The sequence below is a fragment of the Pan paniscus genome, chromosome 6, assembly GCF_029289425.2.
Source record: "Pan paniscus chromosome 6, NHGRI_mPanPan1-v2.0_pri, whole genome shotgun sequence".
Lineage (NCBI taxonomy): Eukaryota > Metazoa > Chordata > Mammalia > Primates > Hominidae > Pan > Pan paniscus.
Genome location: NC_073255.2, coordinates 111,402,486 through 111,425,944, shown reverse-complemented (window position 1 = coordinate 111,425,944; position 23,459 = coordinate 111,402,486). Strand labels below are relative to the sequence as shown.

General features: G+C 37.3%; 1 protein-coding gene across 1 annotated transcript in view; it reads left to right on the top strand.

Annotated features, from left to right (window-relative positions):
* The first annotated feature begins 6,220 nt into the window (after window positions 1-6,220).
* CALCR (calcitonin receptor) overlaps window positions 6,221-23,459 on the top strand; it is a 150,116-nt gene continuing 132,877 nt past the window's right edge. Inside the window, exons 1-2 of the mRNA XM_003809722.4 lie at window positions 6,221-6,348; window positions 6,534-6,751. The gene's annotated coding sequence lies outside the window, so the exon portion shown is untranslated. The remainder of the gene's footprint in view (window positions 6,349-6,533; window positions 6,752-23,459) is intronic.

Below are 23,459 nucleotides of genomic sequence, written 5' to 3'. Positions count from 1 at the left end.
ATTTCTGAAGTATTTATAAATGCCTATCACGGGCCTATTCTTCAGTCATTTAGAATCATAGGATTTTTGAAAACTAGAGAAGCCTACAAAAAGTAGAGCAGCTCATCTGATTTCATAGCCTTTAAGGGCTTAAACTTAATCGCTGTGTTCTCTCTTTCCTTCTTCTCCTGCCAGCCAGGACTGGTGTTGATGGGACAGCAGATCCCAAATTCTGCAACATTTTCATCTGTTTTCGGCCTCCAATTTAGCAATTGGGTTGTTAAACTTCCTGTTTTCTTTTGCCTTAAAAGTATCTTTTCTCAGTGTTTTGTACTGATTTCATTTTCTTTTCTATGCAATAAATGCCCCAGCCATGCAAATTGTCACCCAAATAACATTTCTGTTTCAACTAAGGAGTGGAAAGAATCTGTGATAAACGTTTAAATGCAATATCCAAAGAAAAGTTGGGTGGACAACATATTCCACTGTTACACAATTTCATTCACATATATTTACTATGTAATTTTAAATGTCACCTCTTATAGTAAAAAAGGAAAAGTCCATTTCTGGAGCATGTGTAGCTCTGTGTTCCTAACACTCACTCACACCAGAATCTGTTAGTGCTGGTGTATTAGATTTCAGAGAGACGATAACTAGTAAAAGCAAATATCTTCCCGGCAGAATTAATCCCCTCCGTTTTGAGCTCCCAGGGCACTGGGAAATACTTCTGCTGCAGATGTTTGAATTTTATTTATTAATTGTCTAAATGGCTTGCCTTCTCCATTAGCCTATACTCAGGTGAAAAGACAAAACTCTCTGCTATTCAGATGGCTAGGTGTTCAGTTTGTGACTGAATTGGAAATTACTTGTTTGAAAGATTTGTGTTTGGTTGTCATTTAAAAATATGTGAATACGTATAGAATTGCCTAGTAAAATAATCTTATGCCTGGCTATTTTTTACCTATAAGTAGACTTACATCTGTTAGTAACTGAACAAGGATTAGCTGAATATGTATTAATATATATGTTAGACTGCCTGTGTTAGAATCTTGAATCCTTTGTCAAATCATTTATTGTGCTGTCTTTGCATCTGTAGAATGCAAAATAATAATTGTGCCTACCTCATAGAGTTAAAATAAGAAAATGCATTAAGATGCTTAATAAAATGCTCAGCACATAGTAGATGTTCAGTAAGGCAAAATTAATAGAACTGTTGATTTGTAATCAGAAAACAGAAAAGTAAGACTTGTAGCCATTAAAGACAAGTTTTGCTTTAGGTCTGGGGGAAGTTCCATATTTCTTTGCATTTTAGCATGTTGCAAACATATCCTGAGACAATCTAAGCTAAAAAGTTAGTGCCATGTGAGGGTTCTTTCCTAATTTAACTTTATGTAGACCAACACAGAAGTACAGAAAAATTATCATTAACTATCTCATGCCTCTCATCTAGATTCCTGAGCACTGACTAAATAGAAATAAATTACAAAGAGCGTTTTACAAAGACACACGTGTGCATACACACACACACAATATCACAATCCCAAAAGAGTAGATTCCTGACCCAAATGTTATTTATTTTTATTTAAAGGGAGGTGAAGCAGCACTTTATGAGAATTTTACTATGGAACTCATGATGACTGGCTTCTCATTTACATCTCAGCTCAAATAGAGCTTTTCCTGGCCATCCTAGAATAGCATTACCCCATGCCTGCCTCTCAGTTCCCTGTTAATGATCTTTTAACATTGTCAGTATCTGAAATTAACAATTTACTTCTTATTTTGTTTGTTACCTAACTCCCTCTTCCCACTAGAATATAAGCTTTGAGGCCGCAATTTTTCATTATTTGTTGAATGAATTAATGAATGAATGTCTGCGTACATTTGCTTCTGCAGTATTTTTTCTGGCTCCTGGGTTTCCCTTTAGAATTTTATTTAAAATATAAGAAAGGGATATTTCTGAACTTCATCAGAGATGGAGCAATTAGTTTCCACTGCTGCTTTATGGTGTAAGTCCCTGCCATCTCCTCCTACTCTGAGTTATTTACACATTAAGTTAACAGTTAACCAAAGTGAAGTTTATATAAGTACAATCTGGAAAGACACTTCCTAGTTCAAGTGGAATTTGTTTTTTCCATGCCAAAAGACACGTTCTCTAGAGAAACACAACCGTGTCACACCCTTGGAAAGATGAGGAGAGAAGAGAGACTTACAAGTACCCCAGCTCCTGTTTCTGAAAGACAGGTGGAAAATCGAAGCAGGACACTTCCTTCAAGAGAGCATGATTTATCAGGTCGAAGTTCGAATTGTTTTCAAAGGAAAACATTTATTTTTCACTAAGGCAAATTATTATTTGCCCTGTCATGATGAGGCCTGTAAATCTAGGAAGAGTAATTATATAAAGAATAATTACCAGCTGTTGTCTATTTGGAAGGAGACTACAAGAGGAAGAAACAAATGTTCTTGAATAGACTGTGGGCTTCTTGAGGGTAGGAGCTGCATATTGTGCTTTTTGGGTCCCCCATAAGTGGCTAGCCAAGGGTGTTGTGACATTATGTGGTGTTAAATATGTACTAAATTACCAACACATAAGCATAACAGATTGAGCTGGATTTCAATGTAAGGAAAACTTTGCTGATAGGGAGCTATTCAAGTTAACCATTGGATTCCTGACAGAGTCCAGAAATTTTTTCTCTAAATTCCTGTTAAAAAAAGAATAAACTCTATTTAACCTTATAACAATTTTTTTCCAAGAAGAACTAAATGACTTTTTTCAGTCTCTACAAAGTGTGACCTCCCTCACATTAACCATATTTAACAGGAATAGGTATTAATAGAGCTAGTCTTTAATAATGGGCAATCTTCCCTCCATTCACTGAAATTCAAAACTTTAGTGATTTTTAAGGAAAAGTCACTGAATTCTCGAACCATAAGTGTCCAGAAAGTGGTATGTATGGTTCAAACTCTGGCAAACCTTGCTTGGAAAGACAGAGTTGAGAGGTCAGATAATCCTTTGCTAGTGGCAGAACTTCACACCCTCAGCAATGTAGACGGAGGGTTTCATAATTGAAGTGGAGTTTGCATTGAAAAGTCTGTAGACAAGATCCACAGAATACTTCTCCCTAAATTAGTAACTGTCCAAAGGGGAAATTTTCTAAAGAGGAAGAGGGACAGAGAGAAAGGGGCAAAGTATCATAAAGACAGGGGATTTTAAAATAAATAATCAATAAAAGTACCAGGAATGTGTGACTACCACATTTTAAGATGCTTATTTTATGAATGCCCCTTTGATGAACTAATTTCATTTGAAAGCTTATTTGCAAATATAAGGTATTCCACTTGAAGAATAGCTTATTCTAACCAAGTGTCTTTAGGTATTTTTGTGATCTACAGAAAGAAATACATTTTACTTTGCAATTTCATACACAGAGATAGAGAGAGAGAAATACGACAAGTTTCAAGAAACCACTCTTGTGCTTTCAAATGGCGATGAACTCTGATATTTTCTATCCTATTCCACTTCATTTTTTAAATGTTACTTATGCCCACTAACTTGATTTCAAGATCCAGTAATGGGTCTCATAACATTTTCAAAACAATGCCAATTCCCCTTATCAGACCATCCCCATGTTAACATCCACCCTCCAAAAACTTACCACACTGTGTCCATGTAGGAAATACTGTGATAATATTAAGAAAGCAGTAGACTTAAATTTCTGTAAAATCCAAGTGTTTCCAACAGGTACATAACTCCTTTGGTGTTCAATAAATATCTGTTACTGACAAAGTCAATTTAATCTTCTTAGGGGACAAGAGAGCTTCATCCCTGATCTTGCTTCTGCTGTGTCACCTTCCCTGAAATATTCTGCCTACAGAGAACTCTCATTGTTTCCCCCAATATTGTATCTAACACAGTTCACACTTTAATCAGCTGAGGTTGCTTATGCTTAGACCACAAACAGTTTAAAGTTTTATGATACACCCATGCCATTTTTCTCAATAACTTTTAGACTTTGTTTACATTATGGTTAAGGGCTGCATCCTACATATGTTCATTAGATTTATAGAATCAAGCCCATCCTGCTCTCAGAATACTGGTTATCAATATCAGGTAGGCTGCCCTAGGATTTAACCTCCAGCAGAAAAATCTCCTTGTACTTGTTCTATCACACAATGCCGAGGGCGGCAACACTTTCTACTCAGCAATAGTCTCCCTGAATCATTGTTATTTCAGTGACTTGGGCTACAACCTGAGAAATTCTCAATGTTTGGCCCCAGCAGTTGACCATAGGAGACTCTCAAACAACTTCAATATTTCTCTGCTGTTTGCACCAAAAGAAGGTAATTAATATTCCAAACGAGAATTCTTAAAGGAGGTCATGGTCAAGTGTTGGCTGGTCAGGAGCAGTTGGAAAGCAAGGAGCTATTGAACTCAAGACAGATTGAACCCAACCCAGCACGGAGTGAAGATTCCTATCTAAGTTCTGAATTCGGAAGGGTTTCTTATACAGGCTTTGTTTAAGTTACTGTGTGTGTGTGTGTGTGTGTGTGTGTGTGTGTGTGTGTGTGTGTGTGTTCCTTTCAAAGCCTCCTTGTCTCCCAGTTGCCCAGCCTCCTTTCCTAGTCACATTTCTTACTGCTAACAACATCATTCTCACTTATCCTGGGAATGAAGGGACTGTACAATCTTCCTCTGCAGTGAGGCAGTGCCTTAGGGTTTGAATGCACAGTGAGTCACACACAGCCCTCTGGGTCACCAGACTGGAGGTGACAGGGAAGGGGGGAGTATATAGAGGAGGGAGCCTGGAAAAACAAAATCCCTGGAATGTTGGGTGGGAGAGCTGATCTGATCCTTGAGTCTGTCCTCCACTGGATCTCCTGAAAGCCTCAACCACACAAATTAGGGGTCCCTGTTGTCTCTCTGGGGTGGGGTATGAGGATTCAAAATAAAACAGGAGCATGCAAAATAAAACGGGCACATCTTTTGCCTACAGTCACTGATGTTTCCATGGAAGAGCTCCAAGGATGGTTGGGTGAGGGCTGCAGTTCCATTCACAGGACACCTCCTTCTCTGTCACCCGGTGTTGTCCCGTGTGCTTATGAGAACCTAAGATCACCAGGGAAAGTGTGCTGTTGCCGTCTGGCTTTCTTCCCCTCCCATTAAATGATTGCTATTATTTCTTTTGCCAAGGAGACAGTGTTTAGTAACCTCGACGGTGCACGGCCACCTTGTGGTCCCGGGACGCACCGGATGCTGTTTTCTTAGTCCAACACCGCCTAAACAGAGTTAGGGAAAAAAGTGTTGGCTCCTGCCTTGCTCCACCCAGCTGTGGGCTAAAAGAGGTTGAGGGTGACTCGTCCTTGGAATCAACTTGCCTGCCTCCCAGGGCGTGCCTGCCAGCCTCCGCTGCGCCCCGCCTGGTATTGGATTGTCCCGGACTCCTGCTGACATCGAGGGCTTTAGGGGGAAAGAAGAGGAGTCGCCGTGTCCGGCACCAAGTCAGGCACCCCATATCCCCGTCTTCCCTCGCCGTCCTCTCTGTTTTCATTCACCCTAAAACACTGTGCCCACCAGCAGTCCCCTACACGGAGGGCACTCTTTCTCCAAATCCAAGTTATGCCTCCAGCCTACAGCTGCCCAACTCCGGACGCTTTCCCAGGGCTTGCCTGACCCCCAAGGTGTCTCTTCTCATCTCCTTCCTCTCAGCACTTTTTTCCTTTTAGCACCCCAGCTCTTAGCCAGCCGTCTTCCCACGTCCTCACCCCACTTTCACTACCTAGCCCACTACCGACCCTCCCTCCACAGGCTCCCTGGTGCTGTCCCCGGAGTGGCGGCTGAAGAAGCCAGGGTCACAATGTCTCTGGGATAAGGTTCTTGTGGAAACTCACCTCCCTCCGGAATTTGCATTCTCCGGGGAAGGGACAGGGCTCCCAGAAAGCTGTCTCCCAGTCCAGACTGTCGCCCCCCTCTCCCTCCCTACTCAAGGTCTAACTCGGGTCCCTCGCCTGCTTCCTGTGTTTACGCGGCGCTTTAGTCTCCCGGACTCGCAGGGTGAGCCCCAGCCCTGACTGGAGCGAGACAGCAGCCGCGAGCGCAGCCCCACTCGCGGGCCGGGGCGACTGGGGCTGGCGCGAGGCGCACGGAGCTCACCAGCTCGCCCCTCCCTCTCCTGGGACAGGAGGGGGCTGACTGGGGTGGCGGGGTCCGGGAAGGGGGGCTGGCTCTCATCAATTCTGCTGCCACCTCGTCTGCCGCCTGTCGGGAGGCGGGCGGGGGTGGGGCGGGAGCGCAGGCTAGGATTGAGACTCTTAAGTCAGGAGAAGTTTGCGCACAGCTTCACAGCTGGGAGAGCGCAGGAAGGCGCCGGGAAGGTGAGCCTCCTGGACTCTGGGGAGATGGAAAGCAAGCCAGGGGAAAGAACAGTTGTCTTTTAGCTGATAATACAACCTAGACTTGGGTCTGAACCACCTAAGACAGATTTAAAGTGTCAGAAAACCAGGAGAGGGGCGGAGAGGGAGGACTGAGACTAACGCAGTTTGCTCTCGCATCAAACTAGGAAAGCCAGCCCACCAGCGTCTGGGTGGGCTGCGCCGCGCGGCTGGCGGACCTTCCCGGGTTGGAGAAGTGCGCACGTCCGCACCTCACCCTGCGGCTGACATCTCCTGCCCAGGAGATGGGCGCTGAAGCTTGAGCGCCTGAGTCCCTGGAGCCACACCTGCGAACACCCTTTGCTTCTATTGAGCTGTGCCCAGCCGCCCAGTGACAGAATTCCAGGTAAGGAGCGTTTGGAAATGAGCGGGACTTAACGATTTGGGGTGTCCAAGGGATGTTTAACAGTGCAGGTGCTATAGGCACCTTGCTTTTTGATTATAGAAATGTGGTTCGATTGCGGTGCTTGTGGTTCTCATGTAGGGTCAGCTAGGTCTTAGATGCTTTACTTTACCCTTGTCAAAGAAAAAAGAAAAATAGGTGTCCTGGGAAGAGCCAACAACTTATGGTTTCGTATTGAAGAGTCGTTTGATTTCTTGTGACTTTTACTATGTTGTTCATATCAATTTTCCCTCAAAAGTTTTATTCTCCAACTTATTGGGTAGGAAAATTACGGAGGTTAAAGTTGTGAATTTTCCCAAAGGGTGTTTATTAACTGACAAACATATAATATCGGCATCTATAAGATGTGTCATGGTTGTTCTGGATATTGGAAATGAGCACAGTAGTGAATGGAGTTGCTTGTTAAGTCATGTTTTACAGAGAATAGTTTTCCAACAATCATTTATGCATAGCAGCCATTCTTCACACCTATTAGGAAAAATATGTTGTGTGCATAGTTTCCAAAAGAGTACTCTTTTTCATGATGCTCTTCCCAAGCCTGGGTGAAAGACATCAAGAAAAGCTGTAACAAATTAATTCCTTTTCTCAAAACATTCATTTTCCTTGAGGTCCAAGTCAAAAATCAACAATACAATTGAGATTAGTAAACTATCATACAGACTTTATTTAGCAAATCTACCTAAGAAAAGTTTCATATGAAAGCTTTAACCTAATACTATGTGATATATGCAAGAAGAGAACGCAGGGTTTCACTTGCCGATCTTAAGGAGACCCTGACTATTTCCAGGCTGTGGTTAACCGGAATCAAGTTATCTATGTAAGGCTATTTGTTGAAATTATTCGGTGATTGAAGGTGAAATGTTCAAAATAAGTCAAAGTTTTACAATGTAGTTCTTAAAGCTAATCTTTAAATTACAGAGTGTCCGAGTTTGAGTCTGTCTTAAATGATCATAGAAAGCAAATATTTTATGTATTTGGGCCAGTTGACTTATCATTAAGGACAAAGTAGGAATGCTTTTAGTATTATGGAATTTATAAAGTGTAATTTCTAATAGGATATTGCTAGCCTATGAGTTCAGTAGTAAAATAACTCAGCTTTAAAAAGTTGAGATTGCTGGTTATACACCAGTATTATGAGAGAAACTAAGATGATTAGATTTGTAAAACCTTTACAGTTTAAGTTGGTATTCTCAGTGGATACTCATTTCTACTCAATATTTTAACATAACTCAAAACATCCATCAGCCAGGATTTGTTCTGGTTCAATGCCTCTAACCTGTAGTTTATTTTATGAACTATAGCCCAAGAATAATATCTGGTCATATTATAAAATGTTCTAAGTTTATTCATTGGCTACATCAACACAATAAGTAAACAAGAAATCTTCATTATAACCAGTTTATAAGAACACATAGATAATCTTGGAGTTGTTTTGTTTCATGATTCTTAAAGTTAAAAAGAAATAGCTGATATAAATACGTCTTCTGTTTCTCATTTTGAAACTGGAGGTAATGATTGATGGTGGATGGAGAGCATTTGCTCTAATCAGTTGAAGAAAGGGAGCTAACTATTAGTTTAGTTGTGCCATGGCAATTCTGTTCTTGATGAACCTCTCAGACTCTGTCAATGTTAACATGAATGAAAATATTATCTACTGTTGGTTTTTATTAGAGTCCTAGTGAAATGGAAATAGGAGACCGGTAATGGTTTCAATGATAATCTAAACCAGTATTCTCAACTCGGGTTGCAAATTAGGGTTAATAGGAGAACTTTCAAAAAATATGGATGCTCAGCCTTACCCCAATTCAGTCAAATCAGAATATCTGTGGAAAGGGTCTGCAATTTGATGTATTTCTTTAGGTGATTGTAATATGCAACCAGGATTGAGAGCCACTGACCAAGAGGGTTTCCACCAGACTTGGTAGAACTCATTGATGTGGGAGGCTTTTGATAAAAATAAATGTTGTTTGTTATATTGCTGGTCAAATAGTTTTTTCTTTAAAAAAAAGAAACATATATGTATAAACATACATATATATGTATAACTTGATCTTACAATTAGAAGAAAAATATTTTAATATTTGATGTTAGATATTTAGACCATAATAGCTTCTCGGAAAAACATTTTTTATCCAGAAAACAAGCTATTGAGTTTGAAATTGATCTGCCCATCCAGAAAATGCTTTAGTAAATGAACTCCAGCTTTAAGAGATGTTGAAAATAATACTTGATGAAACATACAATTTCATCTCCTTTTGCTTAAGACCTGTATAATGTGTAAAGTACAAATACGTACCCTTTTGAAAGAGGAGAAAGAGGAAAATAGCATCATTCCCCTTGGCACACTAACTACCATATACCTGGTGCCAATGATAATCTAGTACTTTTACAAAAAATATGTTTTAAGCTAAGAGTAGCCTTGTGAGTTACAAGCTATTATCATTATTTTATGTATGAGGAAATTGAGGACCCATTAGATTAATGAACTCGCTCAAAGCCACGAACCAAGTAAATTAAAAATATATTTGAACCCAGGTCTTTTTAAGTTCAATGATGGATTACATTATATATTTATTTACATATTTGTATTTTTTACAACTTAACAGCAGCATTTATTTAGAGATAATATAAGTTAAGAGTACAAATTCTGGCACAGCTCTACTTGAGTTTGACTTCTGACTCCATAACTTTCTATCTGTGTGATTTGGGCACATAATGTAACTTCTCGATACCTTAATTTTCTTTGTAGAATAAGAATTAAATGAGTTAATATTTGTAAAGCATTTGGGTAGGTGTCTGGTACATGTTAAGTTCTATGTGTTATATATTTTTAAATGTCATTCATTCAAAAAAAATTTTATTGTTCTATGCCAAGCATTGCACTAAGCCTGAATTTACATAGACAAATAAGTCATATCCCTATCCTCAAGGATGTCGTGTCTAGTAGAGAATGACAAGTACATAAGTAATCATCCCAATCAGGTATGGATCTTTTACTTAATTAAAAGCATCATTTCTTGACAACTGTGTGCTTTTCCATGTGAATGTGATCTTCCAGAGCTTCATATAATGAGTGTTATAAAACCAAGTGATAAGATTTTGTGTTTTCATAATGATACTAACTTGTTTTCAATTCTAGTATCAAAACACAGAAAATCATATTAACATATGTTTCTGGCTTCCCTTATACATTTAGAAAACCAGCAATATAGAGAGGTTTGAGATCTTTAAAATTTTATATTAAAAGTGAATCATGAAGATAGAACATTGGAGAAGAATCAGTAGAAAAAATGTTATCAGTATCTGTTCCTCAATACTTCTAACAGTAATTTTCTTGAATTGGCTTTTCAAAAACAGTTTTGTCTGATTAGAATGTAGTTTTGGTTTTGTTTTTAAGAAAAAAAATGTTTCAGGGAAGAAAGAGTGGATCACAGGATACAGAAAAATGTCCCTAATACAAGTTGGCAAGGCAACATATACCTCATTGAAGCTGGCAGCACTTCCTAGTCTATGCCTGCAGCTCTGCACAGCTGCCTGGTACCTCCAGGGTACCAGTGGATACCTGAGGTATAAGATTCTGTCTTTGTTAAAAATTAAAGTCCCTGTTTATTTTTTAAAAATAGCATATAAATTGGTATTCTTTGTACCAGAATAACACAGATAATCTAAACTCAAGGAGTTATTTCTCAAAGAAATAAAGTACCTGGTTCAGTGAAATATTTAACTATTCCATTTCACTAAAATTTATGTTTAACTATTTCAGTAAAATTTATGTCTTTCCTCTCTCTTATCAAGTCTCAGACTACCTCCAGTTTTTCCCACGGATGCTACATTTTTCTTCCTCTAAGTATCGCTGCCACACCTCTAGTTTAAATTTTTATTATCATTAATAAAATATTTATTCTCCTAATATTCAGTCACATTAAGTTTCTACGTGCTGAATTCAGTGTTATAGAACATGGTTAGACTTGTTTTCTAATCTCTAATTTCTCCCCCTCTGTTCATAATTATTCAGTAATGGTCCAAGGACTGCAAGACTTAGAACCCCTCTTCAGCCTGGTATTTAAGATGTTTCATGGTATAATCCTAGTTTAGCTTTCCTATCCAAGTCAGGTAGAAAACCTCCACAGCTCCTTAATTTTAGTTCTGAAGCTGTAGTTACACCAGAAAAATTGACTCCTGATTTGGAGTCCATTCTTCACTTTTAACCCTGTGCCCTTGCATGTCAACCTCAGTCTATATTCTTCTGCCTCAAAATTGAAGTGTGTGTGTGTGTGTGTGTGTGTGTGTGTGTGTGTGTGTGTCCCTTTACATCAATGGTTCCATTGTAGAGCTGCTTTTCTTTGGTTTTCATGTCTCGATGCAACCCTAGTCTCACTCCCTGCCCTTTATTTGTCCGGTGGTTCAGAATTCAACATTTCAAATCTTACCTTCCTTCATCCTTAAAATGTATTAATCATTCTCCCATAACACATCTAACAAATTTCCATCCTATAGCTTTGCTCATATTTTAAAACTGAATAAATATGTACTAAGTGCCTATTATGTCCTAGTCAGGGGATATTGTGACAGATTACAGATCCTGATTTCATGGGGAATGGAAAAGACAGACAAACCAACAAACATTATACAGCCCTGTGGTATGTATTCCAATAGAGAAATGCCATGAGGGTGCCTAGCCGGACAACTAACCCGGACATCAGGGAAATTTTCTAGGGAGGTTACCCTAAAGGGCATATGATTCAGCATTGAAATGACAGAACAGAATGAGCTAGATAAAGAGGGGAAGAAATGAAGTGTTACAGGCAGGACACCAGATTGTGGCTTGAAACAACATGGTGACTTGGGGAAACCACAGGTATTTTTGTTGCCCCAGCAGGGTTAAAGGACACAGATTATACACAAAGAAGCTTGCATGCCTACCATACTAAAGGGTTTGCATTTTATCAGGAAGATAGTGGGGGGTCCTTGAAGGAGTTAATATAGGTTACTGAAATAATCAGATTTGCCATTTTGGTAGATCTCTCTGGTGGAAAATAAGAGGCATATTAGATAGAAAAAAAGGATGGATACAGATTAACTGGACACACGCAGCCTTACTGCAGTGACAGAGGGAAGAATCAATTAGGGCCTCCTTGTTGGAGACAGAAAAGAAAAAAAAAACAAGAAATTATTTTAAAGGTAGATTTTGTAGGATTTGGTGAACGATAGAAATTAGAGGTGAGATGAAAGAGAAAAATTGTATGATGAATTCCAGGCCTCTTTCATGGATAATAAGAGAGATGTGATGTCATTCACCAAGTCGGGACAAGGAATATTTTGGACAGGCAAGATAAATAGTTGAATTTGGAGGAAAAAAAAATAATGTCTTTGGCTCATCCATGTGATGATGTTAAGTAGAAGTGCATATAGAAATTAGTGCCTCAAGAGAGAATTTGGTACTAGAAATATAAATTTAAGAGACATAGTGAATCTATTTCAGCTGACAGCATAGGAATAAAGCATATTATCTCTGGAGAAGTAAAAACAGGGAATAAAGAAAGAAAACATAGAGGAAAAAATTAAAGGTAGAAAATTAAAAGAAAAGTAAAACATCTTAGAATCCTGGAAAACACCAATATTTAAAGGGAAATGGAAAACAATCCTGCAAAAAAAAGACAGAGATGAAAGACTACAGGAGAGAGACAGAGAGAGAGAGAGAGAGAGAGAGAGAGAGAGAGAAAGTAATTTTATGGAAACCAGGGAGGAGAAAGCGAGTACTCATGCAGGATGTTACCAGTAGATCAAGTGGGATAAGGATTGAGAGCTCGCAATTGGATTTAATTGAGAGCAATTTTAGTCGTGAGTTGGGTGTGGGTTGAGAAATAAATGTGAAATGAGGAAATGGAGACACTGATTGTACACAATAATTTCAATCAGTTTGAGACGCCTGCCTTACTTTATTTTCCCTTTTTGAAAGGTGCAGTCTCCTAAAGCTTAACTTACATGCTGCTTCCTTCTTTTTAGCCTTTCCTGGACAGCGTTTAATCCCCCCAACAAAGATGTCATATCACATCATGATTGATATCCCTTGTTTTAGAGTTTCCAGAGGTCCCATGCATATGAGCTGTGTGCGTTTGCGTGTGTATGAATATATAGGTATATATTAAATACCCATGTAGTATGTAAAGTATTTTTCTCTGTTGCCATGCATTCATTGAAATAATTTTCTTAATCTCTTTATTATGATAGTGTATGGGGAGAAAAATGAGTTTATAAGCCCCTGCCCTCAATAATAATGATCTGGAAATTCTAGGATTTCTGCATATACCAAATATTTTCCAGACTGCTTGTGTACTTAAAAGTTGCATAGAGCAGGATGAGTTCATGGCCTTTGCAGGGACATGGATGAAGCTGGAAACCGTCATTCTCAGCAAACTATCACAAGGACAGTGGCATGTTCTCACTCATAGGTGGGAATTGAACAATGAGAACACTTGGACACAGGGCAGGGAACATCACACACTGGGGCCTGTTGGGGGGCAGGGGGCTGGGGGAGGGATAGCATCAGAAGAAATACCTAATGTAAATGACGAGTTGATGAGTGCAGCAAACCAACATGGCACATGTATACCTATGTAACAAACCTGCACGTTGTGCACGTGTACCCTAGAACTTAAAGTATAATTTAAAAAAAAAAACTTTTTATAAAAAAAATTTGCATAGATAAATTTTTCAGGCCAAATATAGCAATTTTTGAATCACAAATTATACCATTTTATACTTGTTTTATGGTGGTTTAATCTCCCTTTTGTATTATTTTCTTATTTCTCTATCAGATTACAAAAGACAGGGTCATCATTATTTCTTTGTCCCAGCACATCCAGGAGACCCTCTCTTCTCTTAGAGAAATTAGTTAAGACTTCCCTAAATGTGTCCATAAATAAAGTGTTTTTTATTTCTCCTGCACACTGAGGCTTAAAGTTTTCTTGTTTTAAGTTATCAACTAGCTGTTTCCCCAGAGCTTTCAGCTATTCATCTGTAGTACTTCCTCCAAACCAATAATTCATTCATATTCTTAACATCCATTCTTCTATTTTGGGTTTGAGTTGGTTTTCTTTAGTGAGCATTTAAAACATAGCACACATATTCAGAACATAGAATTCAGTTTAATCATGCAGAACTGTTTCCCAACAGCCCTCTGCCCTCTTAATCACAAAGTCATACCTCTATTTCTCCTCTGCTTCTTGCACTAGGCTGGAGCTACTTAGGTGGTATTTATACCTCTTATAGGCAAGAAAAACAAAACTAAACTAAACATTTTTCCTTCTCATTTTCCTAATGTGGATCCAAGCCCTGAAAGCTATTAATCCTAAATTGTTTGAGTAGCTGATTTTCCGCAAGTTAATATTAATACCTCCTAGATTTCCCAGGTATAACTAAAAATAGAAAACAAAAACAAAAACAAAAAACAGCTACTATTCATTGAGCCCTTACTGTGTGCAGGATACAATGATACTCAGTGACTTCCTAAGACAATCATATGGTATATTATCAAGCCCATTCCACAGGTAAGGAAATAGGGCAGAAAACTTACAGGGACCCAGCAAGGTTCATACATCTCTGAGTGGCAGAGCTGGAACTCAAACCTAAGTTCGCCTAAAACCAAAAGACTATGCTCTCTCTGCTGCTGTACTCAAATGGAATTTTGAAGGCGACTTAGACATCTCTTTATTTTAATATAATTGGTATATTAATTGTCTTAGATGATCAGAGCCTGTAAGTAACAGAATTAGGAGCCTCTCTCAATGGATATTTCAGCCGATCTCTTATAGGCTTTAAACTCAGCTCTCCAACTCAATCAGGCCACCGGAACTGTGACTATACCTATAACCAAATTCCAGCCTTTTGGTATAACCTGGAATAGTTCAGGATCACACTTCATATTAAGTTTACATTCCAGATAGCTAAGTATACAAACATAACATTACTGCACAGGAAAAAAAAGTGAAATGTGATATAGTTCTTCTAGGATTTCATAGGTTTTTATTGTCTGTCCCAAATCTGTCTATTAAGTAGGCAGACATCAAGTAAATTTAATTGCAAATGGATTTTAGTTTGGTGTCAGCTCTTAATAAATATGAAAATTATATTTATTGTATTATAGGAAAAAAATCTCTTTAATAATAATAATTTTTAAAGAAAAGCTTTGCTTTTTGAGATTTCCTCTCTAGTGAGGTGTTCATAAAGTCAATGCAGGCAACAAGGGAAAAAGAAAGGAAAATTGTACTGCTGCCAAATTTAAATTTTAAATTGACTTGACTTATCCATTAATTAACCCAACTTCCAGCATAATTATTTGTTTCTAACCTTAAGTCTGACAGATAGAATTCTTTCAAGTATGAGGATGTATCATAGAAAACATTGGTGTTTATGGACATTGGAATGGAATTTCTTTAGCCCAAGATTCACAGAAGTTCATGGCACAGGGTACATAATAATGCAAATTGCTTTAGCACCTTCTTCACTGGGCCTTCTACAGGACTGAAAGGTCAGGGTATTAGACCACTTTTTCATTACTAACATCACATAGACTGCAAAGGTGGCACTAAGGCAAAATCCCAGCAAAGTGGTGAATGATCCTTGCTCGAGGGCCAATTTAGAAAAAAATAAAAATTTACTGGGTGGCTTCTTTTCCCATTCAAAATGAAAACAATTGTATTGCATCCCATGAGGAAAATATATATTCTTCAAATTAGATGTGTTATTTTAGTGAATACAAGGTCAATGAGAAACTTAGCATTTCTTCTCAGCTACTAAAATATTAATATCTGGGCATATTTGAAGAGTAGCAATGTGGAGTCCACAAATATCGAAACTGGAAGTTATGGTCTGCATTTTAATTTGTTAAAGAGGCATCTCTAGCATTTGAAGTAATGCTATATATCTTCTTGATAACTAATATTTTACCCTTATTATTATTTAGGAGCCCAGTGCATTCTTTAAAGAGGAGACCATAGCAGAGATGACATATTTTCCAACCAGGAGGTAATAGTTCTGCCATGAAAACTCCAGCCTTCTGACTCCACATCTAGTGCTCTCCCTAAAGGAACTGCAAAGTTGCAGGGAGCCATAAGCAAATGCAGAAAAATATGTGCATTAATGTACTTATAGATGACCTCAAAGACAGTTAAACACATGAATAAGAGTGGCTCTGCATTACATTGTATAAGAGGCAGAACTTGTCTCTCATGTCCCCTCCCCTTCTGCTAGTTTGTCCCGCACCTACCATTCATATAGTATTCTCATTTATTCTAGAAGCCGACCTTCCTAAGGAAAAGCCTCACTGTTTGAGTCTTTCCACAATATCTCTCTAAACTCCCTTTGTCCCTACTTCAAAATTAATTACTATTATTTTGCCCTATTCCTACAACGCCTGCTTTCTGCAAAGTATGACAGTGAAGTAAACACGGGCTACCTTCAGGAAAAAAAAAAAATTGGCTGGGTGCGGTGGCCCACTCCTGTAATCCCAGTATTTTGGGAGGCTGAGGCAGGTGGATCACATGAGGTCAGGAATTCAAGGCCAGCCTGGCCAACATAGCGAAACCCCGTCTCTACTAAAAATACAAAAAATTAGCTGAGGGTAGTGGTGTGCGCCTGTAATCCCAGCTACTTGGGAGGCTGAGGCAGGAGAATCACTTGAACCCGGGAGGCAGAGGTTGCAGTGAGCCGAGATAGTGCCATTGCACTCCAGCCTGGGCAACAAGAGCAAAACTCCATTTTTTTTTTAAAAAAAGTGTAGTATCAATGTTAATGATGTGTTCTTTGATCAAATGTGTTTGAGTCTTTATTCCCAACCTTGAAGAGGCTTTATACTAAACTTAAGCATGTTAAAAGCTTAATATCCACTGCCTCTAAGGTAGCCAGACCAGTGTCATCTATCACTTGGACCACTCCAACAACCTTCCATCTGACCTGCCCACCAGAACTCTGTCCCTCCCCACACATTCACCACTTCGTTCCCAAAGTACTCTCTTTCTGGTAGATTCTTGGAAATTAAATGATAGTGTTGGCACTGATTGGATTATAATCTAAACAGAGACAAGTGTGAAACTTTGATCAATCCCTGATTCCCAGAAATGTGTAATTTCTACTTTCTAAAAAAAAAGTAGGTTGTGAAAACTTTCAAGAAAACTGGGATATGAAATAGACATTGAAATATTTCAATAATAACAATAATGGTAATAATAGCTAACACATAGTACTTACTATGAGCCAGTAATTTTCTATGCCTTTTATCGATTTTAATGTATTTAAATTTCGCAGCCACCCTCTAAGGTAGGTACTATTTCACACTCTTACTCATAAGGAAACTGAAGAACAGAGAGGTAAGTATCCTACTGAAGAACACACAGCTAATATGATGGATTCGGAAATGAACCAAGGAGGTCTAGCTCCAGTATGTAAGTAAATCAGAAAAGGGAAGTGTGCTCATTATAAATGCATGACAGCCAAAGCTCTGTCGTTAGGATATAAAATGTCTTTCAGTTTTACATTTTGTTTGCCTTTGAGCAGCAGATCCATGGGTAGAAAGTCAAGAGAATTAAATAGTGATTTTTCTTATTTATTCTAAATATTAACCTCTACAGCTGTCATGGGATGTACTCAGGCTTATAGTATTCCACTCTGCATTGTGATTTACACAAAAGGGAAATTGTGCTTTGCCAGGTTGACATCTCATTCATAAAAATTAGAATCAAATGCAAAAACCTAATCTGCTTTACTCTTTTAAAGGTGTGATTTCTACTAACAAAATGCAAAATACAACTCTTAGCAAAACATGGCTCTAAATAGAATTTCAAAACTATACATTGATTACTTACATGAAAATTAGTCAGAAACCCATGGTATGTATGGTTTTAATGATGTGGAGAGAAAAAGAGTGGTCTAAAAATGGCAAGTAAAAAATACATTGAATTTTAATTAGGCTAAAAATAGTCAAGTTTCCTATTCACTCACTTGGAAATGATAAACTTTCCAAGATCTATTTTGGAGCATGGCAACTCTTTTCCATGTGTTCTAAATGGTCTCATTTCCCTATATGATGACTACCTTGGCACTCTGTGTACTTGTGCAACGGGAGGGATTTGTTCTGATACTGAAAGGAAACTGTGTGTGTACTTCCATGTTCAGGCTACACAGCCTTTTGCAAGTGACTTTTATTTACTATTTCTGATATTTTTAAATTTATTTACCATATTTGAGGTTATTTTCTTTTCTAATGTAATTTTAGCTCTTTTATTTACTGTTTTTAAATTTTTCATACGTTCTATATTTGAACATGCTTTAGTCCAAAGCTTTTTCCCTTTCATTGCTCCAGCTCATTTTAAAAATAATAAAAGAAAGAATATTGATCTCAAACCTTAACTGCTTACATTAGATTATCCAATTTCCCCATGAATTAGAAAATTGTTAGGATATTCTTTATTGAAGAGCCAAGATTATAGTAATGCAGGCTGATTTTATCTGTTTGTTTTACTCCATCACTGTCCAGAATCTTCCAGCTGGCCAGATTTTGCCCCACATTAAATAAAAGAAAGGGTTAGGTTCCAGATATAATCACAATGATGACTAGTGGGCAACAGGTGTGGGAGATAAATGCACCATGGGTGATTCCTTGAGTTGTCCAGGACACCTGAAAATATAAGCTTATGCAGGAAAGAAAGCAAGTATGTCTGGTCTTACCATCATACTCATCTTACTCATATCCAAGCTGGAGGTGTTTTATTAATTATAATGTCTTCATTGTTTTTGTTGTTGTTGTTGTTGTTGTTGTTCCTTTTTATAATACTTGTTAAGTAGAGCTCCTGAATAGATATTGCTCAGTCTTTAAGTGAAAATCATGCATATGTTTTGCTTTTAACACTATTATCAGGCTTGTTGATACATGCCAAGCTATGTACAAACATGCATTACCTCATTTAGGCTCCACAGCAACTCTGAAAACTAGGGACTTTATCTCTCCAATTTACAGATACGAAGACTGAAAGTCAAAGAAGCTAAATAAATTAATAATCATAAGAAATAAGAATAAAAATAATTACTATTATTACTAATAATAGTGTTAATAAGTTAAATTTAAAACTAACATTTATTGAGGGCTTAATATAAAGATTCTTGGATGAATCATTCCATTTAATTCTCATAATAATCATATTATTATGAGACTTACATGATTTATTGTTATACCCATTTTAACTCCAGGAAATGATGAGGCTTAGAGACATAGAGATCGTATAACCAGAAGCAGAGGCAGGATTTAAACCTAAAATACCTAACTACAGAGCTCACGGTCTGAATCGCCGTCCTGTACTCCTACTGAAGGCAGAGCACACATTTTTACCCAGGGCCTGTTTGCTGAACAGCCTGTGATTTTTCAGGGTCTCACACAGCTTTTAATCTAAAACAGTGTTTCTCAAATGTGGTCTAATGATCCATGCTGATCCATGACAGGGTTTCAGGGTTTCACTGTCTGGCAGCAAAATAAAAAGATAGAAGATAATTTTAAGAGTTTTTCTTACCATTAAGTATGTTCAATTTAAAGAATCACACTTTGTTCTGGGATTATATCCTTTCTCTTCTGGATCAAAAATATCCCTCCTTTTTATCTAATGATGGTGATAGTTGATGATAGTATTTTTTTAAACTCTTTTAATTAAAAATTATAAATTTCTTAACCCTATGTCCCCTGCCTCACACTGGAAAAGGAATTGTATTTATTTATCTGGAAAATTTTAAAATCTGGGCTCTTTTGAAAAAGCAAAAATGCTATTAGGGAATGAAGGGTGGTACCCAAAGCAACTTCTGTAAGAGTGTCCAAGATTAAGCCTTATGCTAGGCAGTAGCATTTTATGGTTTTTAAAGAATTTTCAAGGATGCAGGCTACACTTGAAAAAAAATGATGTTATTAGTGTGTGAATATATTTTTATAGAATAGCACTGTTCAGATACAAAACACTTAAACTTTGACTGAGTCATGTGCATGCAACCTACTAAGTGCTTACACATTCAGCGTCTCATTTGATCTGCACCCAACACTCCGTGACACAGTGCTACTGTAACAGGAAATACAACAGGATATACTTCTTATTTGTATTATTCAGCCTCTCTTAGCCTCAGTTTCCTTTTAGGAAGGAACTGTTTCTATCTTAAAGGATTATTTCGTGGATTGTAAATAATGTAGGAAAAAATTTGGTCATGGCACAAGGCATATAGCAGTCAATAACTGCTATCTATTGTTGTAATGATTATGATCCTCATTTTACAATTGAGAAAACTACAACTCAGATTAAAGCATGAGTTAAAGTAGTTCATCGGGTTAAGTGATGAAGTTGGAGCTTGAGACAAATTCTATCTGCATCCCCCAAGTTTCTTTTGGTTATCCCTCACCCACAATTCTATATGCATCCCAAACCTTATCTTCACTATCCCACACCACAATTTTAGTAATGGTTAGAAGCTGAGAAATGCCACTGATTTAAATGTGCCTCCACCATTCTGTAGATATGTGTCTTTGATGTCTTTGTCCACATGGTCACAGCAAATAAACTTTTCAGTAGAAAAATCAAATAAAATTTAAAATGATTCATTGTACATATCAAGCCAATAAAAGTTGTATTAGAACAAATAGTATAAATTAAAATTGTAAAGATTTTCAGATGATCTGAAAAGTAGGATCCTACAGTGCATAAAGGAGGCTGTGGCTGAAGGTCACCAGTTTAAGGGGAAGGTAAAATTTGAAGGTATCTGTAAAAGATACCTCATTGTATAATAGGTGCATACCAGCAGATATATTTTTCAAAATTATAGATACCAATAGTCAGTGTGCTTATTTATGTTTATTTTGTTTTTGGTTTAAATTACCTAGAGAGTGACATCATCTCTCTAGGGTAGAGCATTGTTTTAATTGTCAATGGAATATTAGAAAAAGTGGGTGTGTCACTGATTCCTTAGTAAAAAGCTTTATTTTCATCATAATTCTAAAGAATAAAGAGTTTCTGTCTTTTTAAAGAGAAAGCAGAAGTATGACATAGTTCAGTCCTCAAAGGGAGAAAATGAGGAAGGAAAAACAGTTTCTTTTCCTTTCTTTCAGAGGGCTTTGTTTTTCTCTTACTGTAACATACTCATTAGGGTCCCATCTCTTGTTTTGAGCTCATCAGAGAGTTGGATTTTAAATAGCTGTTTCTAATATATTCAGAGACAAGTAAATACTGAATATACACTGTGTTGTGAGAATGAGTATCACAAACTTAAAAGATTTAACAGTTATTAAGTTTCATATCTTCCTGTGATTTAGGGTGGAAATTTGCAGCAGAGAGATTATTACATGTTATGTAAGCCGCCAGACAGAAAGGACAACAAAGTCCCAATCTCCAAAGGGAAGTTGAGTTATAAGAGACAGGAATACCAGTGAGAAGTATGAGAGAGTGGGTGGGAGATAATGTTTAGAATCTCTTTTGCTGCCCGCAATTTATGAAAATGGCTTGAAAATATTTATGGTCAAAGACCGAAATATTTCTTCAAAGAAGATTAGCTTTGCTCCATTAAAAGTAATGAGTAGAAATGTTAAAAAAAAAAAAAGTTTTAAGTACCTGAGTATCTTGCCAGCAACTGACCACCACTGCTAAAAGTGAGGAGAGACACAGCTTTCATCATTGGGACTGCAGTTTATTTCAGGTAATGGAAATATTTTGGATGAAATAATAGATTGACTAATGACACAAATAAATCATTCTGCTAAGCCACAAAAGGACAAAGGTCTTGGTACATAACCCAGGAGGGTGTGAAAGTCACTTTTTAATAGGCAAGCTGCAGAAAACCAGATTGGCCTGGTTCTGCTGAACAGCAATCATGGAAACTGATTTGTTGTGTCTTAGGGACTGAGGGGAGGGGGTGGAAAAGTTTTGGCTCCTCAGTATCTAATTAAGCAGGACTGTGCTTTGGACAGCCTGGTTTGTGTGTGTGAATCTGGGTAAGAAAGAGGTGTGGTAGAAGCTTGCCTAATGTGCCTACTAATTTTTAAAGTTACAATTTGCTGCCAGTCTTACCATATTTTCTCAAATAATTTTTCAAACTTCCCTTTTATCCTCATGACATGGAAGTTGATGACAGGGACAAGGATTTTTTGTTGTTGTTGTTATTTGACAGATTTTTAAACCTCCCATGTCATCCCAACACACTGCTCTCCTTGCTGCACTCAAGTGGTGATTTTCTCACTTTAATCAGCAATTGAATCACCCGAAGGGCTTGTCAAAACAGATTGCTGGCCCCACTCCCAGAGTTTCTGATTCAGTCTAAGGTGAGGCCCAAGGATTTGCATTTCTAGTAAGTTCTCAGGTCATTTTGTTGCTGTTGGTCAAGCTATCAAGCTCACATTCCTTCCCAGGGATCTCATTTGACATACTCTCTTCCCCATCGTTTCCACAGTTCAAGAGGTTTTGAGTGAAGCATTTCAGATTCTTTGCTTCATCACTACCCATGTTTCTAATATTTTCTTTTCTTCCAGTAATTTCTTTCCAATATTCCAAATTTATATGAGAAAGAACTGTGTAAATAAGAAAAAAAAGGTTTTTTTAATTCCAGTTAAATGATGATAAATATAATAAGAGTCTTTATTTAAAAGACTATCAAGAACAGCAAGACATGTGAAACCTACCTTTTTCCTCTCAATATCTCTACTGATTCTTTGAGAAATACAGAGAAACAATGAATCTCTGTTTACTTCAAATGGCATTCTTCTAACTCACTAAAGGTGAAAGTTCCAGGAAATATTTTTTCTTTCTAAAACAAATAGCAGAGTAAATAATGTCATTTTAAGTAGTATAAATAAATAAACATTATCAAACCATGGTATACAAAGAAATAAAGATTCTACCAATATAACTTCTTTGAAAGCTACTGCTACTGGAAGAATAATTTTATAAAGCACAAGAATTGTTTTATTTCTTTCTAAAAATTGTATACAAGGCAGTAGGTAGAAGGATATTTATATTTTTGTTTTATATTGTTTTCTGTATTCATGATTAATTTCATCAGTAAGAATTTTTAAGAAACAGTAAAAAAAAAGGTGTTAAAAAGACTACGAGATTTAAGTTTGTTTATTCAACTCACCTATATTGAGTGCCTAGTCTGAGCTAAGTATTATTTTAGGCAATTATAATAAAGACAAGGCGACATTTCCCTGAAAGCCTCTAAATCACAAACTAGGTAATAAGCAAATAAACAAATATAACTAAAAGATTAAAAAGAGTTAGGGTCTTGCTTTTTCAAGGGTCAAAACATACCATGAAGCTGAAATAGCTAAAGTACTACAGTACTGACACAGAAAAGGATAAATAGATTAAGGAAACAAAATGGAGTCTAGGAACATATTGGAATTTAGTATATGATAACATTGGCATTTTAAATCAGTGGCAAAATGACAGAAAATCCAAAGCAGATATCTACCTTCTATCATACTCAGAAACAAATATTGATACACTAGGAGAAACACAAGATGATACATTTGTTATAATCTAGGTGTTATAATCATAAACATAACACAAAACCCAAAAGCCAAAAGATAAAGAGAGAATGAAAGACTTGACTATATCTAAATATAAAATTTCTATAT